The sequence below is a fragment of the Molossus molossus genome, unplaced genomic scaffold, assembly GCF_014108415.1.
Source record: "Molossus molossus isolate mMolMol1 unplaced genomic scaffold, mMolMol1.p scaffold_m16_p_6, whole genome shotgun sequence".
Taxonomy (NCBI): Eukaryota; Metazoa; Chordata; class Mammalia; order Chiroptera; family Molossidae; genus Molossus; species Molossus molossus.
In genome coordinates this window covers 19,532,226-19,558,209 of record NW_023425399.1, presented here as the reverse complement: position 1 = coordinate 19,558,209, position 25,984 = coordinate 19,532,226, and the positions used below count along the sequence as shown (strand labels likewise).

Genomic DNA, 25,984 nt, shown 5'->3' with positions numbered 1-25,984 from the left:
AGGTGTCCTGATGCCCAATTCATATTCTTTGCCATTTTTCTTGCTGCTTCCTCAGCTTCACCCCCTCTAGTGGGACCACCCCCTCTTTTTAGTGTCTCTCATCTTCAGAGATTTTGTACAGAGCCTGGATTCCAGCCCCTTGAGGGTCCTCCTGTCAAACCACATGCCCAGGCTCTCAGCCCTTTCTCTCTCTGTGCACCCACTCACCATAAATGAACCAGGTGCCTGTGAGTCTGGGGATGCTCAAGATGACCTCTCTTCAGAGCTGGACACCTGGGGCCAGTGCGAAGGGGAGGGGTTTGGAGAATGTGTCTCCTGAGGTTCCTGGGACAAGCCCAGTGCTTACCTGTGTCTTTGCCACAGGTCCCCTCCAAGAATGCCACCCCCCATTTCCCCAATCACTGTTGAAATCCTGTCAGCATTTTCAAGGTTCAGCTCAGGTACCAACCTCTGTCCCACAAAGCCCTGTGAGCCCTCCCACCCCCCACCCCTACAATAAGAATTTGTCTCACCCTCCTCTGCATCCCTTTAACCCCTTATCTGTTCTTTTCTGTGGACACGTTCTGCTTGGTCTTCACTTTATCCTGGGACATGGCTTGTCTCTCTTGCTAGACTGTGAACTGTAGGATGTCTCCTATATTATTGCATGCTCCCAGCACCTAGCATAGGGCTTTGCACAGAGCAAGTGCTTAATGGAAAGTTGTTAAGTTCTATTTGCAGAATCTGCCTCTGGCCCTGGGCCAGGCTGGTTTCTCCGGAGCCCCTATGGCCCCTCACTGGCAGGCCATGATTTCTCACATATCCCCTCCCCTATCTGTGGATGGGAGAAGGCCAAATAGAAGAAGAACTTCAATGCCAGTCTTGACTCTGCCATTCCCTGGCTGTGTGACCTTGGGCAAGTCATTTCACTTCTTTAAGCCTGACTTTCCTCAGCTTAAAACAAAGGGGTAGAGATGACAAGTCTGTTGGGGACTTGTGAGGATGAACTCGAATGATATGTGTAAAATGCTAAGATCCGAGCATTGTAAAGAACAAATGGTCAATAAATGGTTATAATTCATTATTTTTCAGTTAATGGTTATTATCATTGGGGTTTCAGCAGACACCTACTGTGTTTTGAGCATCATGATGGGGGGTGAGAGTGCAAGACAGAAAAATCATTGCAGTTCCTTGGTGCCCAGGGTCTTAAGGTCAAGCAGGGGCTGTGAGACTACTTAGAAGAGCAGCATCTGGCAGAGGTTTGGCTGAGCGAGTTGAGGCAGGGAAACAGGTGTTTCCTGTGGAGGTAAGGGAGGTGAGCTCCAGCCTGGAGAGGGGGCAGTGAGACACATATTTGGAGAATTGTGGAAAGGACACAGGAAAGAGCAGAGTGGAAGCAGAGGAAGCTCCAGAATCTCCACGTAGAATGGGCTGGGGGGCAGCACCCCAGAAGGAGGGGAAGCTTTAAGCATTGTCTTGTTAAGAAGAATTTGGAGGATTGATGGCTCTTGAGAACAAGAGAGAAGACTGGAACGGTAGGGCAAAGAAGTTATGACTTTATGGAGGAGATAGTGGGGACCGGTGAGTGGGGACCGGTGAGTAGGGCAAAGAAGTTATGACTTTATGGAGGAGATAGTGGGGACCGGTGAGCAGGGAGGGCCTTTGTCCTTCTGTCCAGGCTTGAGCTGAGCTGAGAAGGGTTGGGGGGCGGTCTGCAGCCCCAGGCCTCTGCAGGCTCACCATAGAGTCTTTTTCATAATAACAGGGCAACTTGTTTACCTGGCCACGGTGGAGATCTGAATTCTGATCTGTCTAAAGTTAAAATGCACATTGATCTCAGAAATGTCAGAATCTCTAAACATGCAGCAGAAGCTATCTCCTGATTCCACCCTCCTCACCCCCACATTACACAGCTGGGAAGCAGAGACCCAGAAGGGAGAGCCCGCCTGAGTCAACTGGCCACCGTGAGTTCAGCACCAGCCCCAGGTGGGCTGTGGGCCTAGACCTGAGTTAACATTTGTGGGGAAAGTGTGAGGAGGAGATCAGGGAACCTAAGGAGGGGTGTAAATGACAAGCAAATGTTAGATTGGAAACAATCTGTTGCCAGGGTGTGTGTGTGTGTAGGAGGGGTGACCCCAGGTGAGTGGGATATGAGTGGGCTGGAGTTGTCATCATTCCAGGCCTTCCTTCCCAGAAAGGAACAAGGGCTACATAGGTGGGAGCCAGGGGAATACTGGGATGTGGGGGAGTTCAGGGGGTGGCCTGAGAAGAGGAGGCTGTTGCCAAGCAGCCAGAGATACAACTGTATTAAAATGGTACAGAGCATCTCAGCACCTGTCAGCCTGGCCCAGTTTAGCCCTGTACAGAGGACCATAGTAGTATCACCCCCATTTTATGGGAGAAGAAATGAGGGCTCCAAAGGTCATAGCTAGGAAGAGCAGAGCCAAGGCTGGGGGACTTCAAAGTCACATTCCTGGCATGCCTTGGATGGCTGCCATCCAGTTCTCAGCCCAGCTTGGTCTCAGTGAAGACCTGGAGTTAAAGGGGTCAGAGAGGTGCCCAGCCCAGGGCAAGACACCTTTTGCCTTCCTGAACCTCTCCGTCAGTCTGCCCATCTATCTGGCCTGTTTTATCTGGTTCACCCTGCCCCTTGTTTGTTCATTAAAAATATTTATTGAGCACCTACTATGTGCCAGGTTACTGCCCCTGACCTTAAGGAACTTACACCTTAGCATGAGAGGTCCCATGTTGGAAGGATATGCTGGGAAGGAGAAGGTGAGGGAGTTCACCAACCACTGATTTCTCCCTTCACACCTCTGTCCCTTTCCCCTTCTATTTCCTTCCCAGTTCCCCTACCCCCATGGGACTTTTTGTTGGAACTGCTTCCTGCTGAAATGGAACTCAGAGTTAATTGTTAAACCTAATGGCTGGTGAGAGTTTCACCCTGCTGGGCTGAGTGCTAGCTGTGCTCCCCTGGAGAGGGGCGGAGCCACCCAGGTTTTTCTGGCCTGTACCTGCCACCTTTTCCCTACTCTGGAATCTGCCTCCAGAACCTGCTCCTCCCCTCCTTCCAGCGGGAGGTCTGCCTCTTGGACCCTTTCCCAGGACTCCAGCTGAGGTGACCCTGGGAGGTGAGTATTGGCTCTGGCCCTAGTCCAATGGGCTCTGGGTGAGTGCTCTTGGACGAGGTGCAGGGAAGAGCATGGCACCTAACCCTGGGACCCACCCAGAGGGCAGGCAGCCAGTGGACCTTCCTGGCTTTACCTCCTGCCTGGTAGTGGTGGGGGTCGGGGGCATGGCGGCCCAGGATCTGTACACAGGACCACCACCCAGTGCAGGCCATGCCCTGCCTTTTTCCTGCTCTCCTATTTTACCCTCTTCCTTGGGCGTCTGGTGCTAGGTCATTCCCTGCCACCAGCCTGGGGGAGGTGAGGTGGCTGAGAATAGTGGCAAAGGCTTATTTCTTCTTTGAGAAGGCTGAGCCCCAGGTGGGGCCCCTGTCAAGCTTTTGAGGCAGAGCTCGGGCTTCCAAGTGAGACAGGCCTGGGGGCAAGGCTGAGTGACCTTGGGGAGGTGGCCCACCTCTCTGAGCCAAAATGACATCCTCTGAACAATGGTTACTCTGATCCCTTTGTTACCATCACTGTGAATGTAATAGGTCCCGGATGTAGATATTAATATTAGGCTCATATTTGAATTTTTAGGCTGCAGATAGATGTAGATATTAATATTAGGCTCAGTAGAGGTTTGCTGAATGAGTAAGATACCATTTTATTCAGATTCAGCTTTGCCTTGGGAGGCCTCACTCTGGCTTGGGGCCTTGCAGACCACGACCCCACCCTCCAGGACCTGACTGTCCGGAGCCATGCTGCCCTGTACAGTAGCCACCAGCCACAGGTGGTCATTGAGCACCTGAAAGATGGCTAGTGCCACAGAGGAACTGAATTTTTAATCTTATTTGGTTTGATTAACTTACGATTTGAAAAGAATCTCCATTCATTTATGGAAAAACTTCTACATATGTTTGGGAACTTAGAGTCATGAATATACTTTTTCAATTGTTTGTTTTTTTTTTTTTTTTGAAATTTTGTTCAGATAGAGTGGGAGGGAGGGAGAGAGAGAGAGAAACATCGACATGAAAGAGACACATCGAGTGGTCACCACCCACACGACCCCACCAGGGCCAGGGACAAACTACAACCAAGGTATGTGCCCTTAGCGGGAACTGAACCCGGGTCTCTCCAGACCGCAGGCCGATGCTCCAACCACTGAGCCAAACTGGCCAGGGCTATACTTTTTCAATTGTAAAGGCAAAGAGAAACTAAGTATCCGACAAACGTTTAGCATCAGAAGTGAGAGGTACTGGAAATTCTCCTGCATGTGTGGTCTGCCTCTCTCATGTGTATGGGGTTCCCATACATATGTGCATATTAAATTTGATTATTTTCTCTTGCTAAAAAAAATAAATTGAGATGTGCTGTAAATGTAAGCTACACACTGGATTGAAAGGCCCAATATGAAAAAGAGAATGTAAAATACCTCAATAATATTTTTATATCGATTTCATGTTGCAATTGATATATTGGGTTAAATAAGTATGCTATTAAAATTAATTTCATCCATTCCTTTGTTCTTTATAAAATGTGGCTACTGGAAAATTTTAAATTACGTAGGTGGCTGGCATCATATTTCTATTGGACAGCGCTGTTCTAGTAAGAGAGTTGAGTTGGACACATTTAAATAATAATACAAGTCTATAATGACTAGTTATTTGGGGAGACTTGGGGAGATGAAGATCAGATACTCCCCACTCACTGCCCCCCTAGATCCAAGCTGTGCTTTGTGGTGGAATGTTACCCTGGAAACCCCATAACCTCAAGGCTAAGATGAAGACTTCTGAGGTCAAAAAAAAAGCCTGTGCCTGGGTGGCCATGCTATTCACTTGCTGTGTATATGACTTTGGGCAAGTCATTTCACTTTGCTGAACCTTAGTCTGTCATCTGTAAATCTAGACTAATTGTGGGATTTACCTCGTTGATTGAGGGGATTCCCTGACATATAGTCCTGGGGCAGCACTTATCCCGGGGCTTGTCTTGTGTGAGCAGTCAGGTATTAACTGTCCCGGCGGTTGCTATACTGTTAGTTGTGGGGGGTTTTGCTACTCCTGTTGCATTTGTCAGTTTGGATTCTCTTGTTCCATTTGTCTGAAGGGGACATGGACCAGAAGGAAAGGAAAAGAAATTAAAAGAGCTTGAGGGTGTATTTGGGATGGGGACTTGGAGGATGCTTTGTTCATTAACTCGGGATTTCTTGCCTTTGAGGTAGTCCTTGTATCTTCCCATTCTGTAGGTGATCACACAAAGATATGTACCCATTTTACAAATGAGGAAGCTGAGTCCTGTTGAGGGGAAGTGACCTGGCTATACAGCCTGAACCTGCATGCAGACTTTACAACACTATTGTGGCGATATTGGAGCCAGCGTTAAAAGGGCACCTTTTGGGTTTGTAGGATCAGGGCCTGACCAGGAGTTAGAAGCTTATAAGGAATGGCTATTATTAGTCTCCTATAACTAAAAGGGATTTCGACACCATTCAGTACAACTGTCTCATTCTCGAGTTGAAGAAACAGAGATGTGTGTGTGTGTGTGTGTGTGTGTGTGTGTGATCTGCCTAGGATCACACAGCAAGTTGATGGCCAAACTGGAACTGTTTCTGTTTGTTTAGATTCAGCCCTCAGCTCAGCCCTGGCAGGACGGATGGCCCTGCTTGTCAGGCCCCTCCCCGCCTGCCCAGTCCCCAGGGAGGACTTCTGAGAAAGAGGCTTTTGTTTCACCAACTCCTTCTGGTTTCCTCTCAAGGTAGCTCCCCCACCTCAATCTGCTCAGATTTGCATTTGTCCCTGTTCCAGATTTAAAGGGCCCTGAAATCTGAAGTCTCCACATATCTACTTTCTGGACACACATGGGGGAGACCATGGACTTTTTCATCAGGGAGACCGGGTTTAAATTCCTCTTCTAGCATTTATTTTCTCTGTGGCCTTAGTCAAGTCACTTGTAATTTTTTTAGTCTTAACTTCCTCCTCTGAAAAGCAGGAACCAAAATGCTGTTCCTATAGCCTAGTGATTGAGAACCTGGGCTCTGGGTCCCACCAGTACTGATTCGCTGTACTGGTCTTCAGTGCATCGTTTTGCCTCTCTGGGTCTCAGTTTCCGCATCTGTGTTGGGTGCTGCTGCTCCAGGAGCGTTGTGTTAAGGTGCTGTGCTGAGTGCCGCATCATCTCAGTTCATCCTCTCATTAGCCCTGGAAGCAGACACTGTTACGACTCTTTTCCAAATAAGGAAGCCAACGCTCAGAGAAGTGAAGTGACTTGCTCCAGGCCACTAGCTAGAGAGTGGTAGGGCCCTAATTCAAACCAGGTCTGTGTGACTACAGAGTCCAAGCTTGTAACCACTGTACCGCACTGCCTCCCAGGATTAGCCTGGGTGCTGGGAAACAGTGGATGGGGAAGCAGGTTGCTGGGTGACTGATGCTGCAGCTGGCGTGGCAGTGTCCTGAGGCCCATGCCGGCCTCCGGAGCCAGGACAGGAAGAAAGCGCTCAGGCACACAATTTCTGCTCCTGATGTTCCAACCTCAGCCCAAGTGACCTTCCTATTTGCCTGATTCTTGTAGGTTTACAGTTGTTCATATGGAAAAATAATACAATAATTAATAAATAATAATACAAGCCCTGGCTGGTTTGGCTCAGCAGTTAGAGTGTCCACCTACACCAATGAGTCTCGGGTTCGATTCTGGTCAAGGGCACGTACTTCAGTTGCCATTCATCCCTGGCCCTGGTTGGGTCCTATGGGAGGCAACCGGTCGATGTGTCCCTATCACATCCATGTTTCTCTCTCTCTCTCCCCCTCTCTCTCCTTTCCCCTTCCTCCCTCTCTGTCTGATGATAAACAGAAAAATATACTCAGGCAAGGATTAAATAAATAAATAATACAAGAATAACCTCTGTGTTTTGTGCACTCACAACTATAAACCTACTTTTGCCCCACCCTGCAGATGAAGTGGAAACACCTCAGCCTCCTGGAGATGTACTGTTCTAAGTGTGTGGGTCCAGAGGACCTGAGCCTTCTCCCGCCAGCAATCCTGCCCCATTGTGCGTCAGGCTGGGCCTGTAGCTGGGGCTTAAAGATGATTGAAAAGGGACTTAAATACTCTGTGAGCAAATTATACCAGAACAGAATATTAATGCTTAAACGGCCTTACAGACCACTGAGTCCAACCATATTAAGTTTTACAGGTGGGGAGACTGAGGCAAGGATAGGCCAGGTTGAGAGAGCAATGGGTATGTTTTTTCCTGGGTGCTGGAGGCCATGGGACTGACATGGATGAAAGTGCCCAAGGTAGGCAGGCCCTGCTCTCCCTCATCCCCCCATCCAGTCCTTCACCATGGTCTGTGGATTCCATGACTTTTTCTAGCTCTACTGTGACCATCCAGTCTGGGCCCTAGTCGCATGTCCCCAGACAACCACAGCGACCACCTGACCCCTACACCCAAAGCTACTCATGCCCATTTCCAGTCTGTTCTCTACATTACAAACCATTCCCCGCTGCTCCTGGAATCAAGACTGAACTCCTTCCCTTGGCCTCCCAGGCTCTTCCCGGCCTGGCCCCTGCTGGCCGCTCCAGCATCATATTTGTTACTTTCCCTTTTGCTCTCTGCACGTCGTCACACGGACCTTTCTGTTTAACAGGTTCAGCAACTTCCCCAAGGTTCCTCAGAGAGTCAAATGCCAGCCTCTCAATTTCAGGCTCCATGCTGGGTCCAGGATCTCAGTTCAGAGGAGCTAACACCCTTTCCTCCTTCTAGGTGCCTGACTGACATCCTTCTCCCCGAGGGAGCTGGTGTGAACCCAGGACCGGTGAGTGTTACCTTACCACAGCCTATCTTTCCTTCTGCTCAGGTTGCTCTTCCAGGGCCTCAGGCTCCCTGTTTTGATATATTTTACTGCTGTGGAGGCATGAGCATTTGTCTGGGTCACCGATTTCTGGCAGGTTTAAAAAGGGGGGGCAGCGTTGCAGGTCCTCTCTGGTTTTGGCTTATTTTGAGGTAGGGGCTGAAATGCATATTCATTAAGCAGCTCTGTGTTACACAGCGTGCTTTGCTTATATTGCTTTATCCGTGCCCCCATGGCCGGTGATGGATGCTGGACCTGGAAGCTGTTTGAGCTGACCCTGGAGTCCTTCCTTTCTTTTGCTTAACCACTTCTAGGTTGTAGACTGGGTTCAGGAGAGGTTGTTTCATTCTGGTTTTGCCACTGATGACTAAGCGACTTTAGGCAACTACCTTTCCTTCTGTTGGCCTCAGGCATATCTATACATTGTCGTGGGGGTGGGGGGGTGGGGGAAGGTTGAGGAAGGTGGGGTCAGAGTAAATGAGTTGTTTTCAAACGTTCCAGCAGGGAAATTCCCTTTTCAAATGATCTTGAAAGAATCTCAGTGTATAAATCAGCTAAAGGGTTTGTGGCAGTGGCTGAAGTTAGGGTAGGGCTGGGGGACTCCAGTTGGCTAATTCCTCAAGCATCCCTCAGACATGGAACTGTCCTGTGCAGGACACTTTGCAAACCACTGGCCCAGGGCATGTCAAAGCCCCCTTCTAAACTCTGAGGTTCTGTGATTCTGGCAGTACCCCAGCCAATAAAGTTATGCTGATGGGGACATTGTGAAGTAATATGCAAATGTCACTGTGGGGTTATTAGTAAGGCACAGCTGACAGGGCTGTGATGTTGCCATGCTGGAATCCTCTGGATTTTATTTTAAAATAAAATATTTTTTATTTTTTTGGTACATGCTCCTAGCGGGAACCGAACCTGGGACTCTCTGGTCTGCAGGCCGATGCTCCAACCGCTGAGCCAAACTGGCCAGGGCTGGTTTTTATTTTTGATTAGATATGAAGCACCTCTATATCCCTAGCAGGGGTGGGGAACATCCAGCCCTCGGGCTGTATACGGTCCTCAAAATCAATACCAGCTAACATTACACGCCTCACCAAATTAGCCTGACCAAATATAGCAGGCTTATTTTTAAGTTGATAATTTTGTATGGCCCACGAATGATGTTATAAATATCCAAATGGCCCTTGGCAGTTAAATGGTTCCCCTGCTAGGGGAACTCTTTGGTGTGTATGCGTGTGTGTGTGTGTGCGTGTGTGTGTGTGTGTGTGTGTGTGTGTCTAAGGATCACGGACTATAGAGGATGGGTGGGGCTGAGCCAGGCTGGGGCAGGTAGAATAAATGCCAAAAGAGCTGGGAGCATGTTGCTCCTGGAGGTGGTGGGGGTAGGGGTGGCGTTAGCTCCAGTTAAAAGGAGTGATTTGGCCTCTTCCTGCCAGTGCATGGGCCCCACGGAGATCTCTGGGCAGGAAGCACTGGGAACAAGGAATCCTCTGTCCACAGCCACAGCACAGGCAGGACAGAGGAGGTGGATTAGGAGTTCCCAGGAGGGTGCCTGCTGGTCTTTCCCTGACATTTGGGCAAATGGGTGGGGAGAGGGGAACTAAGTGTGTGTGTACGTGGTAAGGGGAGGTAGAGGTTGGTTCATACATTTAGTCTACAAGTTCCTAAAGTTTCCGGAAGCCCCCCAAGAAGCCAGGCGACTCTGTAGGGGTCAGAGCCAAGAAAGATGAGACTCCAGGTATTAATCACCATCAGTTTACTGGACGAGACAGGAAATGTGAGAGACGATAGGTTTTCACAGGCTGCCTGGTAGAGTGGAAGTCATTTGGCCTGCAAGTCCAGAGCCCCACATTCCAGTCCTTGCTCTGTGGCATTGGCCTCATCACTTCCCCTTTCTGGGCCTCAGTTTCCTCTTCTGTGGAATGGGGATAGACACATCAGCCTTGGCCACTTCTTAATGCTTTTCTGAGTATCCATTAGAATCCAGTATTCAAATCTTTTGGGGCAGCAGAATTCCTATAGGAAACATTGGTAGCAGAACTGCTGTGGTTGAATTGGCAGTAGTTTACCCAGGATCTTGCTCCCCTTTTTACTGGACCAAAGACAGCCCTAGAAGCTGTCCCAGTAGCAGTCAGGATTGGCCAATGGCAAGAAGCCTGGACACTGGCTTCTATCTTCTAGCTTTGCTCTGCCAGTCATCAGCTGTGTGACCTTAGAAAAGTCTGATCCTTCTCTGATCCTCAATGAATCCACCCACAAAACAGGGATAATTATACTCTCCTTGCCTTACCTCTCAGGATTATGGGTAAAATCTAACGAGATAAAGAATGGAAAGGTCCTTTGTAGGAAAAATGTAAGGGATTTAGATTCTAGTCCAGGTGTGAGCCAGGTGATAAGGGCCATGGGGTTGAAGAACCTCCCAGTGAAAGAATTCCCCTACCCTTCTCCACCTCTTTCCTCCCTACAAAAATGCTGGAATCTCTCCAATCCAGCTCCAACCTACTGCTCTTGCCAATCTTGGCTGACTAACAGGCTGGCCTTTTTCTTCCGACAAGGTGGATGTGATTAACCACTTATTGTGGAGGATCCCTTTGGGGGATGTTGGAGGCATATGTTTCAGCCAGCTTCCCAGGGAGCAGATGGGGGAAACTGAGGCCAAAGTCAATACAATTGTTGCATTCAGGGCAGCTAGGCTGGGAAAAGGCTTGAGTATGGCCTGGCTGATATGGTGAACCTCTCTCCCAGAAAATCTACAACTTTGTTTCAGTAAGTGGAACACAGTGTCCACTGAGTATTTACATTTTGCTCAACTTCTACCCCAGAGAAATTCTTCCTGGGCCAAATCAGGGAAGAGCCTTGGGTTCCTAAGAAGCAATGGGGGCTGCAGCTCAGCCCTTGCTAATAACAACTGGAATTCTGAAATTAGATAGTGGTAATGGTTGCACAACTCTGCACACAGTGTTGGCATGTTCTTCACCTCCGGATGTCCCTGGAGTTGGAGGCAGCAGCGGGCAGAGGCGCCGAGACTGGCCTCCTGGGCCCTATGTTGGCCTGTGGAGTGGTGTTGGCTTCTAGAACTCATTGCTGATCAAGGTTAGTGTCCCTACTTGGTACCTGGGGGAACTGAGACTCAGACTAGGAAAGTATTCGGTGTCAGTTGCCAGCTGTACCAGCCCTGGATGCAAAGGGACCCTAGCAGTGGAGTGGGGGCAGCATTATAAAACTAGACTAGTGCCCTGGCCAGTTTGGCTCAGCGGTTAGAGCGTCGGCCTGCGGTCCGGAGAGACCCGGGTTCGGTTCCCGCTAAGGGCACGTACTTCGGTTGCAGTTTGTCCCCAGCCCTGGTCGGTCGTGCGGATGGCAGCCACTCGATGTGTCCCTTCATGTCGATGTTTCTCTCTCTCTCTCCCTTCCTCTCTCTCCCTCCCACTCTATCTGTACAAAAAATGGAAGAATATCCTCGGGTGAGGATAAAAAAAAAAAACAAAAACAAAAAAAAACTAGACTAGCAAACACTGCTTTCTTCTTATGTGCTCTGAAGAAGGTCTCCGGAAAGGTCTGAATGAATGACCTGGGCAGGTCCCTCTTCCTTTCTGGGCCTCAGTTTCTCCCTCTGGATCCACTCTCTATAGTCCTTTGTATTCCTGGTATCCTCTTATCAATGAGTTAAGACACATGGTTGCCAAGTTTTCCTAGGGGCTCAGTTGCCTCATTTGTCAAACAGGGACAAAAAATCAGCCAGTGAAAGGGGGGACAGCTGTAATGCTTTCAATAATAAAGATTTAAAAAAAAATCAGCCAGTCTTACCTATTTTGAGGTTACTACTGCAAGGGTCAGCAAAGCAACCACATGACTTCAGGTCCACGCCAGGCTTCAGCAAATAGGGTGTCACTTTAACAAGGCGACATGCTCCCATCCTGGCAGTGGAGTGAAGAGCTTGAGCTGCAGACTCAGACAGACTTGGGTAGACCCTTGCTCTACCACTTACTGTGTGCATTGGAACAAGATACTTTATTTCTCTGTGCTTCAGTTTCACCATCTGCAAAATGGAGACACTAATAATTCTTACTTCAGAGGTTAAGGAGCCCAAATGAGAATGCAGGAAACAGGCATTGCACTGTGGCCGGCACACAGCCGAGTGCTGAATAATTGGCAGGTGTTACTGTGTTGTTGATAATCATGATGATAATGACTGACATTCAGAATTGGGATTCGATGGGGGCTAGTGGTGGCAATGTTGTGTTATTAACAGTCTCGTATATACATCACTGCATGTGACCTTCAGAGCACTCCTTAGTAACTGAGGCAGGAAGGTGTCACCATCTCCATTTGACACATGTGAGTGGAATCTTAAGAGAGAAGTGGCTTGTCTATGATTTCAGCTCAGGTCTTTATGCTTTGGGAGCTCAACTCCTGGCCAAAGACGCTGCATGGATCAGCCTCTGGGTCAGACATCTCTGACAAGGAAGTGAGGGACGATTGGGACTCACCTTGATGTTCACGCTATAAGTTTTGGAGAGTGAGTGAGCGAGTGACTGAATACAGGACAGGGTGTGTGGCTCAGTGCCCTTGCCCAGTCACAGAAATACAGATGGGATTTGAAGTCCATACGTTCAGTGTGATTGGGGGCAACCTGTCTCTCACTTTGGGGCCTAGAATCCTTTTCTGGAGCTCGGGGCCGGCGGTGTCGCTGCTTGTTCAGGGCAGCCTGGCTGGATCCTGAGCCCCGGAAAGCCAGATTCGTATTTCCTTTCTATCAGTTCCTGCTCTCCCACCCCAGTGCTTCGGCCAGAAATGGATTCTACCTCCAGTTCTTTCTCCACTGAGTCTTGATTTAGTTGACCAAGTTTCCCTGAGTTCCTGCCATACACCAGGGGCCAGGATGCAGAGGTGAACACAGCAGGTAAATACACAATCGGTGCTGAGCCGCAGAACTTGGTACCAGTCTCCAGCAGTTCCTGGGGGGGTGGTGAGGAAGGTGTCTCGGTTCCCCTGTGGGGTGCATGACTTTGGATGTGGGGAAATGTCTCTGCTGTGGGAGGCGACATGTGCTGGGAGCCCCTCTGCCATGACCTTGGTGTGTGACCTGCCACTCTCTGGGCCTCCTCTTCCCTGTCTACCAAAGGAAGGAGTTGGTTGAGATATGACAATAGTCCCTGATATTTGTGGGGCACTTGCCTGGCACATGTATCCTGTGCTCACAGGGAGCCCAGGCTGATTCCAAGGCCCCTTCCTACCCTGGAAATGTTTCTGAACTGGGCTCTGAGTACCAGGATCATCAGTGCCCCCCCCCCCCTCCCATAGCTTGGCCTGAGAAGCATTCCGCTGGCACCAGAGCTGACAGAACAGGTTTCAGCAAGGCAGCCCTGACACGTGAGCCAGCCCTGTCCAGCAGCGCCCTGCACCAGGCAGGTGAACCCTCCCATGCTTTCCTTTCCCAGAGGTGCTGAGAGATGGGGTGAGAGCAAGTCATCAAGGCCCCCTGAAACTGGAGCTGATGTACCCCTCCACAGGAAGGGTGGTGAACTGAAGACTGAGAGGTGCGGGTTTTCCCACATGTACGCCAAGTGTCACCAGGCTGTCACAGGCTGCCTGAGGGCAAAGACCTCCTGAACGCCTCCTCCCACAGTTGCATCTTGTGTTTAGCCATTTCCTGGGCTTTGGTCATTGAGGTGGGGGGAGCATAAGGGGCAGAGCATGTGTGTACAGAACGAGGCAGAGGGTGGCAGGACTTCATCCTGGTGGCTGTGGTTGGGAGGGGAGGTGTGTCTGTGTCATTTTTGTTGTGTTTCCCTGCTTCCTGTCATGTGTCCAGATCAGTTCCTTGGTCTCTTGCCCTAGTGGCATTGACAGCTGATGTGTTAAGTGTCCAGAGGAGGAAAAGAAGCAGAGGGCAGGCCCTTGTGCTTGGGGGCACAGGAGGCCTGGTGAGCCCTGCTTGTGCCTGATCCCGGGTGCAGGAGTGGTTCAGCTGTGAACACCCGTCCTGGCCCTGGGGCAGTGTTTGTTTGGCTGGCTGGCAGGCCAAGGAGGAGCCTCTCTGTGTCCTCCTTGTCCCCTAGCTCTTGGTATCTGCAGCCTACCCATGTCCCTGCGGCTCTAGGCTTTGCCACTCGGGCCTGTCACGGAGACTGGTTTGACAGGTTTTGCGGCTGGCAGCTGGGGCAGGGCAGGCCTGAGGAGGCAGGGCTGCCCAGTCCTTGCTTCCCCACCCCCAATCCCAGCCTCGCCTCTGCCCCCTTTCCCACCTGTCTCAAGGGAAGCTGCCTGGGGAACTGGTTGGCAGAAGCCACTCAGACTCCCGTTCCTGGCTCTGCCAATTGTTCAGCATGTGACTGCGGGCAAGTCCCTTTTCCTTCTTGGACCTCAGTGTCTTCATCTGTACAATGGGGCTTTGGGCTCAGTAGTCCTCAGACCACCACATACTGTGATTCTAGTTAGAGCTCTGCCGTTTTCTTTTCAACCCTGGGCAAGTCATAGCTCACCGAGTGCCTTGGGTTCTGAGTGGTAAAGTGAGGGCCACGACCCTTGCTTGCTTTTTGGGGACAGTGAGAGGATCAGCTAGTGAGTATCTAGTCTCCCCTGGAAGTGTTTTATTTCTAGTCTGGCCTGCCCTCATCTGGCTCAAGCAGTTCACCTAGAGGTGGGGCTTACCCTAGTTTCCCCCTCCCCCTTATCCCCAGCGCATAACTGCCTGAGAACCAGGCTTTCTGAGCTGCTGCATGAAGTGGTTAGGGGAGAATGAGAATCTGAGGTGGGGGCGGGGGCAGCCTTGGCACATGCTGCCTCCTCTTTCTTCTGACTTTCACTCTGACCCAGGGTCCAGTTCAGGGGAAGGAGGGACGGCAGGAAGGCTTGACCACCCTTTCCCTATCTAACAGTGAAGAGTATACAAATCCTAGGTCCCCAGACACGCTATCAGTGGTTCTCAACCTTCCTGATGCTGCGACCCTTTAATACAGTTCCTCATGTTGTGGTGACCCCCAACCATAAAATTATTTTTGTTGCTACTTCATAACTGTAATTTTGCTACTGTTATGTCTTAGGCGACCCCTGTGAAAGGGGCGTTTGACCCCCAAAGGGGTCGTGACCCACAGCTGCCTAAATTCTGACAATGGAAAAATCAGAAGGATGAGGAGTTAGATAAAGAGGACAATCCCAGCCTGGGATGGGGACAGAGAAAGAAGGCAAAGGGAATTAGCATTTATTGAGCATCCCCTACGTGCCAGTGCTAGGCCATATATATATGTGGATATATGTGTGTATGTGTGTGTGTATATATATATATATATATATATGTATATATATCTCCTATATTCATAAGTCTTGATTCCAAGTGGCAGCAAGAAGGATCCTTGTAAAACATCAATCAGACCATGTCACTCAGTGTCTTTCCTCTGCCCTTGGAATAAACTCTGAACTCCTGAATAAGCTGGTCCCTACCTCCCCCTCTCCAGTTACGTATCTCCCCTTTGGTCATTTACTTCAGCTACAGAAGCCTTCTGTTTATGTCAGGAATTCTTCCCCACCTCATGACCTTTACCTGCGCTGTTCCCTCTGTTTAGAATGCCCTTTTCCTGGCTCCTTGCAGCCTTGAGTCCATATTAACCTGTACAACCAGGCTTGATCAGACACTGCCCTCCCCTGCCCAGTGCGCGGCTCTGCCCCCGCCTCCACTTCCGCACAGTGCTCTCCACCATTTGCGGTCATTTGTCTTTTATGTTTAATGTCGTGTCTGTTCAGCTCCACATTGCACGGCACAGGGGCGGTTCAACAAGCATCTGCCGGGAGAATGAATGACTGAGTTGTCGGGAAACAAGGGTGCTAGTCGAGGGCCTGGCATAGGACATGGCTCTCAGGTGTTCAGTAAAAAACAGCTTTCTAAATTTTTTAAATATTTTTTTAATTGATTTTAGAGAGAGAGGAAGGGAAAGGAGAGAGAGAGAAACATCGGTGAGAGAGAACATCGATTGGCCACCTCCTGCATGCCCCCCACTGGGGATTGGGCCCACAACCAGGGCATGTGCCCTGACCAGGAATTGAACCAGTGACCTTGGTGTGTGGGTTGACACTCAACCACTGAGCTACACTGGCTGGGTGGTAAATAGCAGCTTTTAGTGAGAACCAACATAGATGGTAAATACCCACCAATGTATTGTGGCTACAGCATGCATTGGGGTGAGGGTGCAGAGGGCAATTAAGGTTGAAAAGATGAGTGGGTATCAGATCCTGCTGGTCCCTGAGGTACAGCCAAAGAGTTTATACGTTAGAAAGATATTGCTGGGAGTCATTGCTTTGCTCCTGAGGTATGGGTCCAGACACTCTCCACCCGGCGAGACCATGCAGCCATGCTGTGTGGTTGGAGGCAGTGCCGGGTGGGGAGCAAACCCAGAGAGGAACTGGCTGGGCCCTCTCCAGAGGCAAACTCTGAGGCTGACAGCCCAGAAGGAAGGGGTGCTGTTGGGAACATGCTGTGTTTTCTGATTTCACATCATCACTGCACTGATATTGGGGGGTAGAGGATTGCAGCCACCTCAGAGTCAGATGCTTGGATTTCTGTTTTGGCTCCTCCTCTTATAAACCATGTGACTTCTGCCAGGTTCATTCACATCTCTGATTCTGCTTCTCCCCCTGTAAACAGGCTGTGTTTAGCACCTGCCTCACAGGGCCATGGGGAAGATGGATGAGGTACTGTAGTGTATGCAGAGGGCCTGTCACATACTGAGCCCTCAGTAGAGGTGAGCTGTTATCTTCATTCCACGTGGGGGTCCAGATAGGACATCCAGGCAGAGGGAACCATAGTAAAAGTGAAAGGTGCAGCGGCATGACACAGGGGGGTGCTTTGGGGTGCTGGGGTTTGCTGTGCTCGAAGAGGATCAGCAGGCAGGCCCAGATCCTGCAGCGCTGCACATGGGCCTGGAACTTTATCCCCAGGGCTGTTAGGCCACTGCAAGGTGTTAGGTTGGGAGTGATGTGATCTGATTTCTGGCAGTTGGAAGATGGGTTGGAGGGACATGGCTTGAGGCCCGGAGACCAATGGACAAGCTGTTGGTGTGGCCCCGTGAGAAGCGATGTACCTGAACTCAGGCACGCGGAGGTGGAGAAGAGGGAGCCGATTCGAAGGTGGGCGAGTGGACAGTGCAGAGCCTGATGGGGAGGGAAAGCAGCCGCATCCTAGAGGACGGTGGGTGTCTGTAGAGGGCGGCTGAGGGACTGCAGAGCTGAAAGCATGGTGAGTGTGTGTGGGTTTTGATGTCAGTAGTTCAACTTTTCTAGGAACCGAGAAGCTTCCTGAGAAACCTCTTGTTTTTGTTTTGACTCTGTGTGGAAAACCTTTCTAAAATCTCCGACTGATAAACTCCTCCCCCAGGGATGAGACGCTGTGCACACCTCTTCCCTGCTGGGCTGGGGACTGGGCCAGGGGCTGGTGGCTTGGCCCGGAGGTGGTCAAAGCTAGGTATTTTATTTGGAAGCTGCTTTTTAAGGTCCAGCAGACCCCCCGCAGACTGGCCAGGACTCAGCTATTGTCCTAAGGCCCCACGCAGAAGCCCATCCATACCCCTTCTCCTGATCGTGGCTGGAGGTGGGGGGCTAAAACCAGAAGGATTGGGTTGGTTCCCTCCTGGTGATTTTCTTCCTTTCTCCTTAAAGTGTGTAGAACGAGGCAATGCCGATCAGTGGAATGTGCTGTGTATTCTGAGGCTGGAGTCAGGGCTAGGCAGCCTTTCAGAAGTAATATCAGGTAAGCTCCTGCTTTGCCCCTTTGCCCATTTTTCTTTTGGTGTGGACTGGGCGCTATTATTCCAGAGAACTCCAGAGCTTCACGTTTATACTTTATAGATGGGGAAAATGAGATCCCAAGAAAACATGAATGAGACTTGCTCAGATCCAGCTGTGAGCTAATGTCAGCGCTGGGCCTCAGCCAGGCACCTCCCTTCCCATGCCAGGCTCTCCTGTGCTTCTGCAGCTGGCACTGCGTCTTAGAGGAATGTGGGGGTGATGAGCCGATGAATGTCCACACAGGCCCCTGTCCCAACTAAGTCACACACTGGTGACAGCAGACCCCCACAGACTGGCCAGGACTCAGCTATTGTCCTAAGGCCCCACGCAGAAGCCCATCCATACCCCTTCTCCTGATTGTGGCTGGAGGTGGGGGGCTAAAACCAGAAGGATTGGGTTGGTTCCCTCCTGATGAGAAGAGGAGAGGAGCCCCATCTGGATGGGGTGGAGTACAGTCCACATCTCTACTCCAGCTGATTGCTGTGCTGAGGAGAGGCCTTTGTCTGCGTTGCCAGGGGAACCAAAGTTTCTGCCTCCTTCCAGGGCTGTGATTGGCTCCTGGTGGAGCTTGAGCTTTGGTGAATGGAAGGGCCTCCTTCCTGCCTACATCTTCCACAGGTTGAGACTAGAGAGACGCTGGGGTGCCCATGGAAACACCGTGTAGGAGTCTGTGCTCTTTCCCCTCAGCTCTAGAGGGGATGGGTCTCCTTGTTTACTTTCTCATTCATTTATCCCAGGCAGCATCTGCTCCAGGCCTTTTATCCTTCTGGGTCCAGGAAAGCTAACCCAAGAGTCAGAGGACCTGTATTTGAATCCTGACATGGTCACAGACTCACTCTTGGCCTTGGGTAGGTCCCTTCCCCTCCCCGGGACTCAGTTTCCCTACCTATAAAAACAAAGGCACTGGGCTAAACTCTCTGGACCTTGAAGCTCTGACTTCCCTGACTGCACAGCCCACATTCTCTCCTTTTTGACCTCCCAAGCTCCCTTTTGACCTCTTGACTGGGCTCTGACCATGTTCTCTCTTATAAGTGCCCCTGTAAAATACAGGAGAGGGTAGGGAGTTTGCAACTACCTCTTAGCATTTTTCCCCCTGGGACAGTTGTGTTCCCTGAAGCCTCTCCTAGGAGCCCCAAATCCTGCAGCCCCTCTTGTCTCTGTCCTTCCACCTGGACCCAGGCTCAGAGTAATAAGCTGAGGACAGCCAATGATGGGTGCCCCATCTCTGCTCAGGGCAGGCCTGGCAGCATGCAGAACAGAGTTCGCTGGGGTGGGTGGGGCAGTTGGGAGAGACCTAGAGCTCAGCAGTCCTGGGTTCCAGGCCTGACTTGGCCACATGCTGGCTAGGTGACCTTGGCAGGGCTGCTAAGCTTCAGTTTCCACATCTATGACACAGGAATTCAGATGCCACCTCACAGTATTGTTGCAAAGGTTGAATAAGGTGCTATGCCTGCCATACAGGAGGCACCAAGTCCCCTTCCCTCCCAGTCCCGCCCCTTAAAAAGGCCAGAAGGAGAAGGGCTTGAGGTGGCAGGGCCTGAGGTGCCACATGGAGACTGTGCATGCTGCTCGTTCCTGGCATTGCCAAAGGCAGGGAGAGAAAATGTTGTCTTGGGTGGGTGATGTCTGAGTGGGGGAGACATGTGTCAGAGTTAATGTTTGAAAAACACTTTTAAGATCCTCCAGGGATCTCAAATGAAGATTTTTCAGATGAGCTGAAAATGGAACAAAGTAATGAGGCTGAGCTCACTGGTAGGAATAGGGGGTGGCCTAATCGGTGCTGCCTTGGTCTTGGCTCAGCCACACTCATTACCACAGCTGACCGGGAGGATGGCCCTGCATTTGGGCTGTGAACTGAAGTAATCGACGTGCGCTTTCTCAGAGTGGGGGTGCCGTGGGGGCCATCTGGTAGTGACTCAGCCCTGTTTCTTGTTGACTCACTGGCTTGAAGGTCAGAGGTGACTTCTTAGGTCATTGGCCTTCAGAACCTGGTTTAGCTTTTAGCTCTGGGACCCCCTCCACCTCTGGGCTGTAGGAGCAGCAGCCCACACTTGGCCACTGCCTGTCATGTGTGTGGTGGGAGGCAGGGATGGGACAGTGAAGTCGGAAGTGAACTGCTGGGGGACGTTCCCTGCTGTGCTCAGGTTTGTCTGGGCTCTGTTGAGGAGGGTAGAGAGGAGAAGAAGGGGGCTCTCAGGAGAAGAAAGCAGGCTGGCGGGTGTGTGCAGGTGGGGGAATGAGTGAACGGGATGCGACTCTGGGTTTGCTTGTGTGTCTGCTTACATCCAGGAGGCACAGAATCGAATGGGCATGTCTCAGAGAGGCTGAGGAAGGACCCAAGAAGCAAGTGTGCATGTGTGCATGTGGGTATGCATGTGAGTCCCTGGGGACACACAGGAGGTAGAATCAGTGAGTGATTATGGACCAGGAGAGCCTTGTCCTGAAGACACAAGGAAATCCTGACTAGGCCTTTCTGTGGGAGGCTGCCTTCATGTTGCTTGGGCTGGGGTGGGAGTAGATGGCCATGGGGGCGGAGCATCATTGCTTCTTCTGGGGGCCTGGCTTGCACTGGAAATGCTGCTCCTGAGGACACTGAGACTCCTCAGTGGGGAAGGTATGTGGCTCAATCATTACAGCCTTCTTGGCACCTGGGTTACCATGTGAATGCATTTGGGGGCCTAAGGCCAAGTGTCAGGTCACCAGCGCCTTGCAGGCACACTGACCCCAGGGATCCCACCTCCTTATTTGCCCCTGGTCCCCGTGACACCCCCCCCCCACTCTCCCACTCTCTCTCTCTGGCTGTTCCCCTTTCTCAGCTTGACTGCTCACTGAGTAGGTTCCTCGGGGCTCCACTGCAGTTTCTGTTCTTGATTTTTTAATAATATTGTGGGATTTTTAAATTATGAAAGTAATAACACTGTACAGAGGTTTTGGAAAACAGGAGGAGGAGAAATGTGACTCCTGAGAATTGTTGGAAGGTTGACATGCTGCCTTCACCTGCGCTCCTTTGCCCTTTCTCGCGTGGTCGGAGGCCTCCTGGCACACCTTCAGGGCTGTGAAACCCCCTCGGTGCCACTGCAGAGGATTCCGTCCCCCGCACCGTGCACTTGCCCCTTTTCCTGTTGATGGACATCCAGGCTGTTTCCACTTTTAGCTGTTAGAACCACACTGCAATGAATATTGCACAAAGTGCTTTTCCTGTTTCAGATGATGTCTCCTAGGGTGGGGTCCCAGGAGGGGACCTCTGGGTCAAAAGCTATGGATGCTGATCAGACTCGTGGTGCATCTTGCCAGACCGTTGTGCTACTTTAAGGCCCAGACATCCAGGGCGAAGGGGCAGGAACTGTTTTTGATTCCTCTCAGGGCCGAAGAGCCCGTTCCTTGTGTGTAGGCTCTGCTGGCGACCATCTTCCGTCCAGCCCTCGTTCACCCTGAGACGTGTGGCAGGGTAGGGCTGTGAAGTGAGGCTGCCTCGTTTCAAACCAGGAGCCCCTCTCCTCCCTCCTGAGTCCATTTCCTTGGCTGTGAAATGGGCATGATGAGAGTGTTCCCTCCACAGGGTTGTCATGGGCTTTATCATCCATGTACAGCTCGAGAGCATACAGTCTGGCCCTTAATAGATGCTGAGCCATGATGACAGTGGTGGGGCCAGAACCTAGACTTCCTGCCTTCTGGACAGTCTCTTTTCCTGATGCCAGCCTACCCCTGGGGATCTATGGGATTTGGGGGTCAGTGTCCCCAAGTTGGAGATTATGGTGGAGGAACTGAGTCCCTGGAGTGGGACTGTGAGGTGGGGCCTCTCCCTTTGCTCCTGGAACCACCCCCCTTTTCCAGGGTGCTGTTTCCTAAAGGTAATCTCTCTGGGCTAGAGGTTAGGTCTCCAGTGCAATCCTGCTCCCTAGAGGTGTATTCAGGACACAGTCTGGCCCTCGAGGAGGGAAAGGTGGGCTCCAAGGAGGATCCTTAGGTGGCTACATTAGCTGCCTATTGCTATTACAGCAAATGACCACCCACTTAGGGGCTTAAAACAACCCAGATTTATTACCTGATAGTTCTGGGGGTCAGGAGTCTGAAAGTGGGCCTGATGGGGCCAAACTCCAGGTGCTGATAGGACTGCGTTCCTTCTGGAGGCTCCGAGGGAGAAGCTGTGCCTTGCCCTTTCCAGCTTCCAGAGTCTGCCCACGTTCCTCAGCTCATGGTCCCCTTCCAGCAGCGGCATCTCTCCAACCTCTGCTTCCGTCGTCACCTCCTCCTCCGGCTCCCAGTTCCCTGCTTCCCTCTGTCACTCACAAGGTCCTTGCAACTGATCACATTAGACCTCCTAGATAATCCAGGATAATCCCCCCATCTCAAAATTCTTAACCTAATCACATGTGCCAAGTCTCTTCTGCCACGAGAGGTAACATGTTCACAGAGTCTAGGGATTAGGACTTGGATGGGGGGGGGCATTATTCTGACTACCACAGTGGCCAATACCAGGGGTCTCTCTAATTTAGTGAACCCCAAGTACTGCTGGAATTATATCACCAAACTCCATGATGGAGAAAGGGCCAGGGAACCCAGGTCTAATATGCTGTGGTTGGGGAGGGGCATGAGTCTGTGCCACCAGCTCCTCCAGGGTGAGGGCCCTGAGGGAGGCCATGCACTGTGCCACAGTGTGACAAAGGTATTCCATGAGGCAAACGTCAGAGAATATGGCTCAGGGTTAAGACGGGTAGGGGAGGCACTGCCACAGGAAGCCAAGCAGCCCTGCCGTCCGCCACCATCACCACCCGTGTCTATGTGTTTGTGTGTGTGTTCACTCATCTGCGTCTCTGCGGCAGTACTCTTGGGAGGGGCCCAGGAACAACTCTTTAAAAGGCCTCTTCTGTTCTTGTTCCTGGCAAAATAATTACACAAGTGACTAATGTTATCCCTAATCCCATAATTACTTTATTAGGTAGCTGGTGAGAGGGCCCTGAGCTGTGCCCATGGCGCCACTTTGGCTGCGGGCCCAGTTGGCCTGCTCTGCCAGCACGGAGCCCACCTTGCTTCTGGCCTTGGCCTGCCGTGATGCACGGTTGTTCCAGTTCTGTTCTGGCTGAGGCCAGCTGCACTTGGTATTGGGGTCCAGAAGATCGTTCTCCCTTCCCTCCAAATTTATGCACAGACGCAGCTGCCTGGAGAGTAAGAGCTGGTACTTATGGAACTGAGTCAGTAAGACTCGAGAGAGCTGGGTTCCAGTTCAGCTCTCTCATTAACTTGCTCCTGGAGCAAGTCATTTCCCTCTGGGTCTCTATGCTTTCGGCTGCAAGCTGGGACCCTTGCCAGCTTCAGCTCTTCACGATCCCATGACAGAAAGCGAGAGAACTCAGACTTTGAGAGTGAGGTAACTTCTTGCCACCTGCTGGCAACATACTCCACTCAAAGCATTAAAGGCAATGGTACTAACATTAGACATCATTTACTGAGTGCTGACTCCACAGCAAGCATTGTACCAGGTCCTTTCTATTTTTCTTGTTCTATACTCACACGATTCTGTGAGGCAGGCTGTGCAGAGGAGGAAACTGGTCAAGTGACCTGCCTACCAGGAAGTGGCAGAGCCAGGTCTGTAACCTGTGCCCTTAGCTGCCGCCCAGAGTTGTTGCCTTTCCCAGAATTAGGCTTGTAGGGGTGACTAAACCTCTGAATTTGAATATGGAAACTTGAACTTTATACAACAAATAGGGATGGCAAAATAAATGGGAAACTCTGGGAGACTGGGGAGCTGCATCCTAGCTCTGCCACTGGCACAGTGTGACCTTAGGCAGGTCCCCATTATCTCCAGGCCTCAGTGTTGCCGACTGTGTGAGGAGGGGTGGGATTAGACGGTCTCCCAAGGCCTGCTGGGTGTCGATGCCCTGTAGTTGTAGGTCACCTGGTACCAGAAGGTGCTGTGGGGTGGGGGACCAGCTCATGGTGGAGGCCAGTGAGGAGCAGAGTTGGCAGCCACGGTCGTTATCTATTATGTTCCCCTCATGAGAATGGAGGTTGCTTAGACTGCGTCCCACTGAGCGTCTGCAGCACAGTTTCCCAGCCGTGGAGTCGAGAACAGAGTAGAGAAGGTCACTTCTAGGATGTTCCTACTGCTCCTGCAAGACTACTGCCCAGCCTGAGTGCTTAGCTCTCTCAGAGGCTGGGGCTGGGATCTGCCTTGCTCCAAAGACTGCACTGGACTCCACCAGGGACAAGCATGATTGTAAATCTGTCTGTGGGGGTCTGTGGAGGGCCTGTTGGGGGGACTGCCGACCTAAGCATAATGAGTAATAAAGCTGCTTCGTTCCCTAGCTTACCACATGCAATGCCCTTTCCTGGCAATATTACATTTAATTCTCTTAAAACCACATGAGGTAGGCGCTATGATCATTCCTACCTTATAGCTGAGGACAGACGCTCAGAAGTTTAGGTAATTTTCTCCAGGTCACACAGCTAGTGAGGGATAGAGTAAGATTTGGGATTCTGACTCCGGAGCCCACAGTGTGGCCTTAGGTTCTTTTTTTTTTTCTTTATTGATTTTAGAAACAGAAGGGAGAGGGAGAGAGATAGAAACATCAATGAGCGAGAACATTGATTGGCTGCCTCCTGCATGTCCCCAACTGGGGATCAGGCCCATAACCTGGGCATGTACCCTGACCGGGAATCAAACTGGCAACCTCTTGGTGCATGGGTTGATGCTCAACCACTGAGCCACACCGGCTGGGCAGGCCTTAGGTTCTGATACCCTCTAGGCTGAAGGACTATGCATGAAGTTAGGAGTCATCTGGTGTTTGAATCCCTACTCTCTGCTTACCATCTGTGTTCCTCAGGCAAGTTACTTTTTCTATCTAAATTTTCACTTCTTTCTCTGCAAAATGGGTATATTAATACCTGCCTATTAGAATTATTTTAAAGATCGCTGCGGTGCTGATGTGGGACAGTGGCGAGTGTGTGGTAGGTGGTCAATAAAGGCCTTTCACCATTTGCCTCCCTCCTTGCTTCTGACTTCCCTCTACATACACGAGGTTCCTGCCACCCTGGAGGGCTCCTCACACATGGCTCGTAGCTCAGGGCCTTCGCGCACTCTGCTCTGCGGCCTGCCTGGAAGTGGCCGTTTCTACCTGCTACTCCTTCTTTCACTACCGTTTGGGCTTTGATCCGTCCCTGTTTCCCTGAGGGTTTCAGGATGGGGAAGAGGGGTGAGGCCAGACTCTCCCGCAGGCCTGTGCTTCAGTGATTATCCAAACAGCCCCTCACCCTGGCCGGTTCAGCTCAGCAGTTAGAGCGTCGGTCCGAGGACCAATGGGTCGTGGGTTCGATTCTGGTCAGGGGCACATACCTCAGTTGAGGTTCATCCCCTGCCCTGGTTGGAGTCGTGTGGGAGGCAACCAGTTGATGTGTCTCTCTCACATCGATGTTTCTCTCTCTCTCTCCCTCCCTCCCACTCTATCTGAAGATAAATAGAAAAACATCCTCGGGTGAGGATTCAAACAAACAAACAAACAAACCCAGCCCCTCAGTGGGGGCAGAATTCATGGTAGAGAGCAGTACCTTGGAGCCTGGAAATGCAAATCCCTGCTGAAACTCTCCCTCCTGCCTGGTGGCTCAGAAAGAGTGTGCAAGTGAAGAGTGTGTCTCCCTTTGGATCACTCCATTTCCATCTCACTGTCGGCCCACTTTTCCCTATTTCTCTGGTCTTTAACTCTCTGTTTTGGTTTTCTGTCTGATACTTTTTAAAATTACAAACATTTTTATTGTGGTAAAAATACACAAAACAAAAGTTATCATCCAAACCATTTTTAAATGTAAGTTCGAGTTCAGAACATTCACATTGTTGTGTAACCATCACCACATCTATCTTCAGAACTTTTTTGTCTTGCAAAATCGAAACTCTATACCCATTAAAAAATAACCCTCCACCCCCCTCTCTCCCCAGTCCCTGGCAACCACCACTCTGCTTTCTGTCTCTATGAATTTGACTGTTCTATGTACCTCATCCTTTTGTTCCAGTCTTATTTCACTTAGCATAACGTCCTCAGGGTTCATCCATGTTGTTTCCTTTGTCAGAATCTCCTTCCTTTTTAAGGCTGAATAATATTCCATTGTATGTCTATACCATATTTTATTTATCCATTTATCTGTCATTGTATACCTGGTTGCTTCCACCTCTTGGCTATTGTGAATATACAAAAATCTCTTCAAGACGCTGCGTTCCATTCTTGCGGGTGTATACCGGCAGTGGGGCTGCTGGGTCATGTGGTTAGCACTTTGTTAAAGCCACTA

At 50.7% G+C, this 25,984-nt stretch overlaps 1 protein-coding gene across 6 annotated transcripts in view; it reads left to right on the top strand.

Annotated features, from left to right (window-relative positions):
* EPB41L1 (erythrocyte membrane protein band 4.1 like 1) overlaps positions 1 to 25,984 on the top strand; it is a 119,635-nt gene that overhangs the window by 9,557 nt on the left and 84,094 nt on the right. For all 6 annotated transcript variants that reach the window (XM_036245318.1, XM_036245316.1, XM_036245321.1 and 3 more), the window contains exon 2: positions 7,843 to 7,894. The gene's annotated coding sequence lies outside the window, so the exon portion shown is untranslated. The remainder of the gene's footprint in view (positions 1 to 7,842; positions 7,895 to 25,984) is intronic.